The sequence below is a fragment of the Bubalus kerabau genome, chromosome 15 (assembly GCF_029407905.1).
Source record: "Bubalus kerabau isolate K-KA32 ecotype Philippines breed swamp buffalo chromosome 15, PCC_UOA_SB_1v2, whole genome shotgun sequence".
NCBI classification, from domain to species: Eukaryota; Metazoa; Chordata; class Mammalia; order Artiodactyla; family Bovidae; genus Bubalus; species Bubalus kerabau.
In genome coordinates this window covers 75,623,118-75,635,619 of record NC_073638.1, presented here as the reverse complement: position 1 = coordinate 75,635,619, position 12,502 = coordinate 75,623,118, and the positions used below count along the sequence as shown (strand labels likewise).

Genomic DNA, 12,502 nt, shown 5'->3' with positions numbered 1-12,502 from the left:
GCTGCTCTCTCTGTCGCAGGATCCTCAGCTTTAAGTGGGGATCACAGCACTACATCCCTGACAGAAGGACAAACATCTACAAAACAGACAGCACCAGCTGGTGGTGATGAGATGGCACAAAAGGAGCTCTCACTCGCTGCTGGTGGGGATGCAAAGTGAAGCAGCCACTTTGGAGACAGCTTGGCAGTTCCTTAAACAGCTAGATACACTCTTACCAAATAATTCGGCAATCATGCTCCTACATATCCACCCAACTGATTGAAAAGTTATGTCCACACAGAAACCTGAGCTTGAATGTTTATAGTAGCTTTATTCATAATCACCCCAAAATGGTAATAACCAAAATTTCTTTCAACAGATGAATGGATGAACAAATTGTGGTGCCTTCTGTGGAATATTACTTAGTGATAAAAATGAATGAGCCATCACATCATGAAAAGCCATGGAGGCATGCATATTGCAAAGTGAAAGAAGCCAGTCTGAGAACGGTGCCTACCATGTGATTCCATTATACGATGTTCTGGAAACGGCACAACGGAGGCAGTAAAGGGACCACCGGTTTCTGGGGGCGAGGGAGAAGGCGTGGAGGGTGAGAAGGGGCCATCTCCTCTGGCAGGGCAGAGGCCCCTCAGTAGCCATTGCCCCTCCTTTCCTTTTAATAGAATTCTAATTGGACGGATAATCCCCCAGAATAAAGACTCTAACCCCCAGCCTGTCTTGCAGCTAACTGTGCCACAGGACTCCATTCCGGCCAATGGGGCCTGGGAGGAAGTGATGCGCGCACCCTCATCTCCTTTCCTGATCTCTTCCTTCTTGCCGACCAGAATGGAGAGACTGTCACGGGCCATCGTGGGTCATGTAGACAAGCAATGGGTACAGCCACAGGACAAAAGGAACTCGGGTCCCTAATGTTTTTGTGTCAAAGGATCCCTTTAGCTTAGAAATTTCCTTAGAGAAAAATCAACCTGTCTCTTGCTTAAGTAACTTTAGTTTGCCTTTTTTATCACATACAACCAAGCGATTATCCTTATAAATGCAAGGACCGTCAAGAATTGTCCTGAGGATTCTGCATAATATAGGTAAAACAGCTTCACTCACTCATTCATTCATTCAGCAAATAACAGCCAGTTTACTCTGATGAATCAGGCGGTAAAGCGTCTGCCTACAGTGCAGGAGACCTGGGTTCGATCCCTGGGTTGAGAAGATCCCCTGGAGAAGGAAATGGCAACCCACTCCAGTACTCTTGCCTGGGAAATCCCATGGATGGAGGAGCCTGGAAGGCTACAGTCCATGAGGTCGCAAAGAGTTGGACACGACTGAGTGACTTCATTTTCACTTTCTTACTCTGCTGGGATCTGGGGGTTCAACTAGGAATGAGACAGACAAACCCCTGTCCCCTGGAGTCCATCTTCTATTGTAGGAGACAGACAAGGACTCAACATGAGGATGAGTTAATTACAGATTGTTACAAGTACAGTGACGCTGTTAGGAACAGCTAATGCTTACTGCATTCTAAGCTTACTACATGTCCTGTTCTAAGGGCTTTTCATATATTATTTCATTTTATCTTCACCACGAACCCGAGAGAGGGGTGCTGTTGCTTTCTCATTTGACTGAGGAGGAAGCAGAGTCATAGAAAGGTTGAGAAACCTGCCCAAAGTCACACAGCCAGTAACTGGTGATTCAGGATTGGAACCCAACTCTGTTCGACTTTAAAGCCTTAACCACTGGGCTCTCCTGCTAATGAAGGGAATACAACACGACACAGTGATAAAGAATGATTAGGGTGTCCTCCGATGGCTGCTGTTACCAGCAACAAAACCAGCAGAAGCTGCTAAACACCCCAAGCTCCCTTACCTGGGTAGCCGGTGTTGAGAAGTCTGGAAAAAGATTGTGCCCACGCTTTTAGGAGTTCAAATGCAAAGGGTTCACGTTGCTTTGTTGACAGTGTCGGAAGGTCTGGTCCCTGCAAGCCCCGGCTGTCAAGGAGATGCCCACCTATGAGAGACAAGCAGAACTGGTCACGATTGCTAGTGGGGGACCCCATCAGCTCCCACTGCCCAAGGTCTGTTTAAAATGCACTCCAGGTCCTGAGGAGAGAGTGCGAAGCGTGGCTGGTGGGCGGGAGCCTGGGCCTGGGCCTCAGGATTGGGGAGTCACCCTCTAGGTCCCAGCTGAACTTGCCTGCAAACAATTCCAAGACACAAAGATATGCATACGCCTGTGTGTGTACGTCCTGAATAGAAATATGCAAGCGTCACGCCCACTGTGTCTAGCACGGCGCCCTTTGCAGAGCAGGAGGCTTGATAAATGTCTCCCAATTTGCTTTGATGTGAAACATCATTTTATATGTCTGAGTGAGTGGGAGGAAACTGAGAGTTCACGCGCATTGGAGGATAGAATTTTTTTCCTTGTGTGAAAATACACTCCTCGGATGCTCCATCCAGCTACACCAATGGCCTCGTTTTACCGATAAAGAGACCCCCCCACCCAGAGAAGGGCAGTGACTTGCCCAAAGTCACAGAGCAAGTTGGTGGCAGAGTGAAGCCGAAACCACAGGTTTCACCTAACCCATGGCTGGGTGCTCTCTCCCGGGCCATGCCCTCCTTTGTGGTTGTCAGACGGGTACCCTCTGGAGCAGCGTGGGCTCTGCTCCTGGCCTGACAAATGAATGCTGCTCACAGGCCTGAACGAAGAGTGGTTGTCTGGCTGCGTCCAAGCCTGGACAAGCTATGGGAGGTAGTGCTCACGGTGGCTGGGAGCATGGGCTTGCAGGCCAATGGACCTCCGTCACATGTCGGGGCAGCCTCTTTCCAGGAGTGAGAGACCCTGGGGGAAGCAGGCGTCCTCTCAGAGCATCAGCCTCCTAGTCTGCAGAACGAGAAAACAAGTAGCATCTCTCTTGAAGGATTGCAGGGAGTGAAAACGACTCTCCTAAGTCTGTGGGGCCATGGCAGAGCATCTGGCTCATAGCCATCACTCCAAAAAGCTAGGGAGGCGACCCAGAGCGGGGTCTGTGAGAGTCGGAGCATTGGACTTGGGAGGTGCCTTGCGCCTTTGGCAAGTCTTTAGACAAAAAATCTCTCGATGTTGCCAGTGATTCGTGTGCTCAGCTCCCACTGTCCATCCCCGTCTCCCCCTTCACAGCCCAGCGTGGGGCCTGAGCACAGTGTACCTGCCTCTCCCTGCTGGCTGCAACTCCCCACCTACCCACGGGCTCCCCACACCCCAGCCCACATTTCACCAGCCAGCAAAATGCAAATGTCATCAGCACGGGCAAGCTGGTGAGCTAATGTCACCAGACGGCACATGAGAACTGGGGCGGGCTGCAGGGTGGGGGGCGAATTCCCCAGGAGGGGTGGCGCTCCCAGCTTTTCCCAATAAGGGTATGATGAAGAGCTAAATGAATGGCTGCAGGAAAGAGGTGACCGTGGAGACCCTTCTGGCAGCCTCTCTGCAGCTGTGGCTTTTTCCAGGTTCACTATGGCCGCTTGTGGCCCCTGCTTCAATCCCCATCTGGATGATGGATGTGTCTCGGCCTCTCTGGGCCTCCACCTCCTCCCCCAGCTGATGAAGAAGCTCATAGGCGGGACACTCAACCTCCACCCTCTCATTTCCATCCCAGCCCACGCTCCCTAAAACCTGATGAGAGAAGTAGACCACCCCCGCAATTAACATGGCCGTGGGGGGTGGGGGGCATCCTCTCTCCCAGGAGGAGGTGGCAGCATTGGACCCCTTGGATCCACAGGCAGGAGTTCTGGGTTCCAGCCCCAACACGGAGCTTACTTGCCCTGAGCACTCAGGCACATCCTCTCCTTCGTGGGGTTCTTAGCTTCTCTAGTTGTGAAAGGGGGTGTCAGACTCACCACCAGTCCCAACAATCTCTCCAAGTCAGCTCTAACCACCACCACTCACCCCACCTCAAGCAACTCACAGGCAGAGATGCCAATGTGAGTTTCCTTCTCTCTCTCTCTCTTTTTTTTTTTTGGCTGTGCTGCATGCTTGCGGAATCTTAATTCCTTGACCAGGGATCAAACCCGTGCCCCCTACAGTGGAAGTTCAGAGTCTCAGACCCTGGAGCACCGTGGAAGCCCGAGGCTCCTCCTTCTCTAATGCCCTTATGATGCTGGCCCTGATGGCACCAGCAGGCACATTAAGGCTTCCTGGAGGAGAGGGCAGGGGTGTGTGTGTGTGTGTGTGTGTGTGTGCGCGCGCATATGAGGGCAGGGCACTGTGGGCAGGGTGTCCAGGTGAGTGAAGGCATGGGGAGACCCAGCGGTGGGGGAAGGACTCGGAGCCAAAGCTGCCCATGAGGTGGCTGGAAAATGAGATGGAAGAGTCCTGTGGTCAGTGCCTTCCACACATGTTCCCCTTTAATCCTAACATTGCTAGCTTTCCCAATTTATTGATGAGAAACTGAGGCTCAGAGAGGTTAAATAATGAGCAGAGTCACAGCACCAATTGCATTTGAACTTCAGAGCTGATTTAAGAGCAGAAGCTCTTGACTGCTGTGGGATGCTGCTGTCTAGACTGTTTAAAATAGAGGGAGCACTAGAGAAATTCCGGAGCCTTTGTGTCATATAACACATGCAAGGAGTGGGGGAGTTGCGTGTGTGAACGTGTGGACATTGTAAATGTGGGTGGGTCACTGCTGAATGAAGTTGCTGCCCGAAGCCGGGGCCCAGAAATGCCAAATGGAGAGGACATGGCCGAGTGGCCATCAGGGCTGGGGAGTGGGCAGGCAGAGGGCCCGGGCCACCCCACGGTGGCCCCTGAAGCCCTGCTCTGCTGGCTACGAGTTGAGCCTGTGCTCCCAGGTCCCGCCTTGTGACCTGGCCGGCATCACTTATCCCCGGATCCCATGCTCCCCTGACTGCTGCCCAGGAGGGTGGCATGTCCTGCCCTTGGCCTCTTTCTTGACTCAGTCTCCTCCATGGTCCCTGGAGTTGCCTGCCCCAGCCGGGGACAGATCCTGCAGACAGAGCCTGGTAGACATCTGGGGCTGCTGCCAGCGAGCGGGGAAGCCAGCAGGTGACTGGCACCTTGCACCCTTGACCAGTAGACCTGGACTCCAGCCACTAGCCACTGGCTGTGTGATCGCAGCTGCAGCCCACCTCTCTGAGCCTCAGGGATCCCCTCACTGAGCTGCTAAGATGACCACCTAAGGGAAAAGGCTTGCAAACCATAAGGTTCCGTGCCCACAGAGAGGGCTGTGGTGGTCAAGGCAACCCAGGAAGTAGTAGAGAGTTCCCGAGATAACAATGACTGGGAATCCAGCCAAGGCCTTTATGTTAAGTCCCCCTGCTCCTCCCCTGGGCCTCAGTCTCCCCATCCATTAAGCAGAGGGTCTTCAGGCTTGGATACGGAGTAGTGCTCGGCCCCTCTGTGTCTACTGTTCTTCACCATGATTCGCCATTAAGGTCATGGCAGGATTTCACTTGTCAGAAACCAGAGGGCTCTTCATGCAGCAGTAAGCTGAGTAACTGCGGCCCAAGATGGGGACGTTTCGGCGGGTGGAGAGAGGTTTCATGGTTGCATGTTCAAGTCACTGACCAAGAAGGAATGACTGAGCAGACAGAAGGAAGCGTGCAGGAACAGACGGAAGCAGAGCTGCTGGAAGCTGATAGAACTTGGACAAACTCACCAAGTTTGCACTGGGCTGGCCCTGAATGAGAAGACGCAAGGCGTTCTATTTCCTGGAGACCTCCAGGTACAGGAGCACTAATGGAGCACCTGCTGTGTACTGGGACTCTGGGGTTGCTAGGTGAGGTACCAACTCTGCTTTAAAAAGAGCTCCCGTTATAGGGAAGAGTGACCATGCCCAGGTCTCCATACTACAAAGTGGCTTTGGGGGGCTCATTACTTTGCTTTCAGTTCAGAAGAAGGAGGGGCCCCTTCCTGCTTGGGCCCCAGGGAAGGCTTCCTGGAGGAGGAGGCAGATTTGAATGCATGGAGATGAGGGCACGGTGGGCAAAGGGACCAGGGTGAGCAAAGGGAGGGAGGTGCTTAAGTGTGCAGTGGGTATTCAGGACTATAGGCAAGGCTGTCCATAGGGGTAGAATGAGAAATGAGATAGGAAGGGGCTGGATGATTTAGGTCCTTGAATGCAGGACCAAGGACGATGAACTCTATTCAAAGGCAATGGGGAGCCACTGAAGGTCATAGAGCAGGAACATGCTTTGCTGCTGCTGCTGCTGCTAAGTCACTTCAGTCGTGTCCAACTCTTTGTGACCCTATAGATGGCAGCCCACCAGGCTCCCCGGCCCTGGGATTCTCCAGGCAAGAACACTGGAGTGGGTTGCCATTTCCTTCTCCAATGCATGAAAGTGAAAAGTGAAAGTGAAGTCGCTCAGTCGTGTCCAACTCTTAGCGACCCCATTGACTGCAGCCCACCAGGCTCCTCTGTCCATGGGATTTTCCAGGCAAGAGTACTGGAGTGGGGCCATTGCTTTCTCCAGGAACATGCTTTAGGAGATTGAAAATAGCAAGGAGACCAGGCAAGTGGACACAGATAATGAGAGGATGGGAGGAGTAAGGGCAGGGCCTGATGGTGGGGATGGAGGTGGATGAAGCGTTGATGGAGGGGAGGGGAAGGTGGGGGGGGATACTGAAACTGGTGGGTTGTGGGCAGGCGACACAGGTGTGTGCAGGGAGACGATGGCTGGATTAGGACATGTTGGGTTTGCGTCGCAGCTCTGTTGCTGTCCTCATGCATTCTCTCAGGCAAGTCAGTTTACCTCTGGGCCTCAGGGGCCTCCCCTCTAAATTGAAAAAAATAAAGAGATGTGGAATTCAACCAGATAATCTATAAGAGGTATTCTGAACAAGCTAAGTGACTGTTGTAGGCTTGCTTTCTAAAAGGTAAGCATTTATTGCTTTTATTAATTAGTGGTGACCTTCCCCTATTACAAATGAAGACACTGCAGTTCAAGGTCAAAGCAGTGGCTGGAATTGGCAGTGTTGGGCCTCAAATCACAGGGGAAGCAAATTATGAGCAAATAAATGTGGGATGACTCAGAGAAGAGTCTTGATTTTAAAATATTGCTAAAGAAAGGGCTGCTTTATGACTTTTATGCCATGTGCTTATTAAACCCAAGCTATAAATGTGAACTAATAAGTAAAATGAGTTAAGTTAATGAAAAAAATCAACCTTCAGGACGGATCCATATTACCTAATGGCAGTCCATAAACATAAACATAAAATTTTAAAATACAAGAATGAATTGCAATGCCCAGCAGCTCAAGGAATCTGCAATTTCTCTGCCTTAAAAATAAAAGCTATTGATTTTAGCTTGGGTTCTCATTGCTCATGAGTGAGCCTTTGAGAAGTCATAAAGGAAGGAAATATTTCCAATTGTTTACTCACTAAGGATCATATGTATTGAATTTAAATTGTCTCTGATTCCTAATTAGTACAAACCAAATTAGAATCTGAGTACAGCAGATTTGGAAAGGCCCCTGGAGACATGTAAGCTCAGTGTTCTTTGTGTTATAGGCCTGGAACCAGAGGGACAGAGAAGGAGAACTAGCCCAAGATCACATAGCAGGTAGGGGTAGGAGGGTCCAGGCTAGAACCCCAGGCTCCGGGCACCAGGGTCAGCAACCCTCTCTGGTCTCTGCATCGTCTGGGATCAGATTGTTAAATCCAGGGTGTGCAAGTCTGTTACCTGGGCCTTAGTCCTGGTGATCCTGTAATAAGAACTTTCTCCTAGCTCTGGGGAAAAGTCATCTGCTCAAGAAAGGACCCTCAAAGCCCAACTCATCCAATACTGATAGCAAAGGGTGTTCTGAGAGCCTCTAGCACATTGCTGTGTATGGGACCCCTGAGTCCCTGTGCCCATCCTGCTAGCCAGGCAGCTCAGCCACGAAGGAGACACACAGGGGGCCTGGGGTTCTGTTCTGAGAGTGGCTGCAGGGTGGCATAGCCCAGGCCCAGGGCAGTTCCTCCCCATGTTCCCATGAGCAGGGGGCACAAAGGCCTATTTGTATGGTGAGGAGGGGAGGGGTCGCTTAACTCTGCCAGGCTCTCCCTCCCTTTCTCTCTCTCACACACACACCCACACCCACACCCACAGGGACGAAGGAGCTTTCCATGTGGCTCAGGCACGCATGCGTGCACACATGTATGTTAAGCTTCAGCCCACACTCGATTATGAAGCAGATGTTTAATTACTACCTGAGTGTTATTAATCAACACGATTAATACACAACCCATACCACATAATTACTTTGCAATTACACCGAAACGAAATATTTTATTGCCGAGGGTTTGATAATTAGCCAGCCTCGCCAAAGGATAGGTATGACGGGCAGCGATTTTTCTTCTCTCCTTCCTTTCCCTTCCTCCCCTGCCCTCTCATTAATATTCTGGCCGATGTCCCCACCAGGCAGAGCAAGGAGCCCAGGCAGGCTACCGGCCTCCTCCCTGCAGTGCTGCTTCCGCACTGACACCGGTTTTAACGTGATCCTCATTCGTCCTGTGGAGAAGGAAATGGCAACCCACTCCAGTACTCTTGCCTAGAGAATCCCATGGGCAGAGGAGCCTGGTGGGCTGGTGTCCATGGGGTCGCACAGAGTGGGACACGACTGAAGTGACTTAGCAGCAGCAGCAGCATTCATCCTGGTCCTCACCACTCAGCTCTCCAGCTTGGAAATGCCCGTCCTTTGCAGAAATGAAGCCGGCCTCCCACCGGCCTGTGGATCGAGAAGCAGAGGCCGGCAGGGGTTACCTGGGGGTGCTCTGCAGGCAGCTGCCTAGAGCCGAGTCTCAGCTCTACCAGTTACTCACGGTGACACCTCTGTCGGGTCAACCATGCCTCAGTTTCCCCAGGTGCAAGATGGAAAGGGAACAGTCATTACTTCAGAGGGGTCTTGTATTGCATACGATAGAAAACATAAAGCATTTAGTACAGAGCCTGGCACGGAGTCACTCCAGTAATATCTATTATAACTACTAGTGTTATTATTTGGGCTTCCCTGGTGGCTCAGATGGTAAATAATCCACTTGCAATGCAGGAGGCAAGGGTTCAGGCCCTGGGTTGGGAAGATCCCCTGGAGAAGGGACTGGCTAACCATTCCAGTATTCTTGCCTGGAGAACTCCATGGACAGAGGAACCTGGCGGGCTATAATCCATGGGGTCACAAAGAGTCGGACACGATTGAACTACTAACACATAGCTATTATTTACCCAGAAATGGCCTCTCCAGGATTCCTCCCAATCAGAGAGTCTCCCAAACATTCAGGTTTTTGGATTCCACTCTCAATCCCTCACTTAGAGCTCGGTCCTGTCTACTAGGAAACAGCTTCCCACCTTGCCCTCTCCCCTCTGCCGGCCACCTCCATGGGCCCCACTTCCCAAATCCAAGCCTTCATCCTTTCTCTCCTGGTCCACGGCCATTAACCTCCATGCCATCTCCCTGCTGCCCTCCCCCTATTCCATCCTCCACTGGGCAGGGAGACAGGTCCTCAGAGAGCAGAGCTTGGACCATGCCACTCTCCTGCTCAACAACCGTCTGGAACTCACTATTGCCTATGCCACCTGCCCTTGCTGGATGATCACCAATGCTCCAAATTCCATCATTGCTTGGTTGCATGAGCACCTAAGCTTTTGAGGATGAATGAAGGAATGAATGTCTTGCAAGATTTGACAGGCATTCACAGCCACCAAGCTGGGATGCCCCAGAGCGTTTTATGAGCCTGCATATCTCCATGGACTTAGGTTTATCTTGGAATTTGGGGCTTATTCCTCACTGGTTATTTCCCCTCCCCTCTCCCCCCACAAAAATCTTCAAACCAGCTACATTTAAGAAGGATTCAGGACTTCTCTGGAGACCCAGCAGTTAAGACTCTGGGCTTCCCCTGCAGAGGGCACGGGTTCAGTCCCTGGTTGGGAAACTAAGATCCTGCATACCATGCAGTATGGGAAAAGGAAAAACGAGCAAACAAAAACCCCGAAACAAATAAAACCAACCACATCCATAAAAAAAAAATAAAAATAAAAATCCATATTTTCAGACACAGAAACCACAGGTCCAGCTGAGCAAAGAGACTATATCAGGAACCTCCGATGCAGGGGCCAGTGTATGGTCTGCTCAAGAGTGAGTGCAGGGACATGGTGGCAACTCCAGCAGGGATGGCACACACCGGAGAGAGCCAAGGGCTGGTGGCGGTGTGCTTGTGTGTGCAGCTGTGCCCGGTGTGCATCAGGTACACTCTTCTTTGCACAGACAGGGCCAACGGAGCTACTTCTCATGTGACTTAACTCTTTCAGTTACAAAAATATCAAGAACTGTGAGTCATTCATTTACTTGAAGTGAGAAGTGAAGTCGCTCAGTCGTGTCTGACTCTTTGCGACCCCCTGGAGAGTGTAGCCTACCAGGTTCCTCCATCCATGGGATTTTCCAGGCAAGAGTACTGGAGTGGGTTGCCACTTCCTTCTCCAGGAGATCTTCCCGACCCAGGGTCTGAACCCAGGTCTCCCACGTTGTAGGCAGACACTTTACTGTCTGAGCCACCAGGGAGGCGAGAGTTCATTTATTTGGTAAACATAAAACTCTGGGCTCCGGAGTCAGCCCACTGGTGGAATCCTGTCTCCACCTCTGACTAGCCATGTGACTTTAGGAAAATCCCTGAACTTCTCTGAGTTATTAGCCTCAGTTGTTGTTCAGTTGGGAAGTCGTGTCCAACTCTTTGCGACCCCATGGGCTGCAGCACGCCAGGCTTCCCTGTCCTTCACTATTTCCCAGAGTTTGCTCAAACTCTGTCCATTGAGTCAGTGACGCCATCCAACCATCTCATTCTCTGTTGTCTCCTTCTCTTCCTGCCCTCAATCTTTCCCAGCATCAGGGTCTTTTCCAAAGAGTCGACTCGTCACATCAGGTGGCCAAATTATCGGAGCTTCAGCATCAGTCCTTCCGATGAATAATCAGAATTGATTTCCTTTAGGATTGACTGGTTTGATCTCCTTGCTGTCCAAGGGTTAGTCTCAGTTATTAGCTGCAAAGTGAGGCTAATCATAGCTCCTACCAATAGCATTCTTGTGAGAAGGTCATGCGCACTCTGATCACATTGTTTGGCATATGGGACGAGCCAGACAGTGTTAGCTATTTTGTTATTATTAGTAAGAATAATGGGGCTTCCCTGGCAGCTCAGATGGTAAAGAATCTGCCTGCAAAGCAGGAGACCCTAGTTCGATCCCTGGATTTGGAAGATCCCCTGGAGAAGGAAATGGCAGTCCACTCCGGTATTCCTGACTGGACAATCCCATGGGCAGAGGAGCCTGGTGGGCTACCGTAGTCCACGGGGTCACAAGAGTCAGACGCGACTTAGCAATTAAACCACAGTAAGAACAGTAAACCCTGGGAACATACAGAAACTCAGTGTCTAAAGCAGAACACGGCAGGTAGTTCTAGACCTATGCGTGGAGAAGTTCCTGCAGAATCATTACAACAGAATGCAGGAAAGTGATATTTGTCATTCATTTATTCATTCAGCAAACACTCCCAAGTGCGACTGTATAAATCTCCGTGTTAGGTGCTGCGGGAGGGCAGAGGTCACGTGGCAGATGTAGTTTACAGGGAGCTGGGGGAGGGCAGAGGCTGGGAAGCACTTCAAGCCTTCATTTTAAGGGCACTCACTGCTGTGCCTCCAAAGGCTCAAATTGCTGCCCGTCCCCAGGCGCTGGATGGGACGGATGGCAGCACGGATGAAGGTGTGGGAGATCGCTCCTAGACGAGTGGGCTCCGGTCCAAGGAGAAGGTGAAGAGGAGGAAAGGCAGAGGGCCCAGCCCCGGCAGTGGCTCAGGGGCCTTCCCTCGCATGACAGGTGGACGGAGCAGCCAGCAGGCTGTGCTCTGGCGGAGACGTGAAAGGGGAGACGAGAGGGAGCCGGTGGTCACGGCTGCGGTGGCAAAGCCTGGGCTAGTGGGGAGCCAAAGGGAATTCACGGAGGGGCTGATGGGGGCCCCTCAGGTCCAGGGTTTTCCTTCTTTGTCCGAAGTTCAAGCCTTGTTCTTTGGAGCTCCGAAGCCTCCCTCCTGGGAAGCTGATGGGAACACTTCCAGGGCACGTCGGATCGAATATTTCTCTTGCCTGGAATTTACATAAAGCTCCCAGCTCAGCCACAGGGCAAGGCCACAGGGCCGGTGCCCTGGCCACCAGCCTCCAAAGATGCAGTACTAACCCGGATGACACTCAGGGAGTGTGACCCTCCAGGCAGATGTTGGGAGGTGCGTGCAAAGCCAGGGTGCAGCTGTCCTCGCTTAGAGCCAGCCGGGCTCGCTGCTGGCACTTGCTCAGCTATACACGACGAAGGTGGCGGAGCACGGAGGTTTCCTTCCTCGCCCCCTGGGCCTCCTGGGCCCCCTCCCTCCCCCAACCCATTCTGGCTCTTCACTCACACATACACATACAGACATGCACACACGAACACATACAAGCACACATACACATACAAGCACACGCACGCGCCAACACCCAAGGCAAACTCTGGTCTTGGATTAA

At 51.7% G+C, this 12,502-nt stretch overlaps 1 protein-coding gene across 2 annotated transcripts in view; it reads right to left on the bottom strand.

The window, feature by feature from the left end:
- Positions 1-12,502, bottom strand: part of TSPAN18 (tetraspanin 18) — a 207,653-nt gene that overhangs the window by 66,833 nt on the left and 128,318 nt on the right. For both annotated transcript variants that reach the window (XM_055546937.1, XM_055546938.1), the window contains one exon: positions 1,858-1,998. The gene's annotated coding sequence lies outside the window, so the exon portion shown is untranslated. The remainder of the gene's footprint in view (positions 1-1,857; positions 1,999-12,502) is intronic.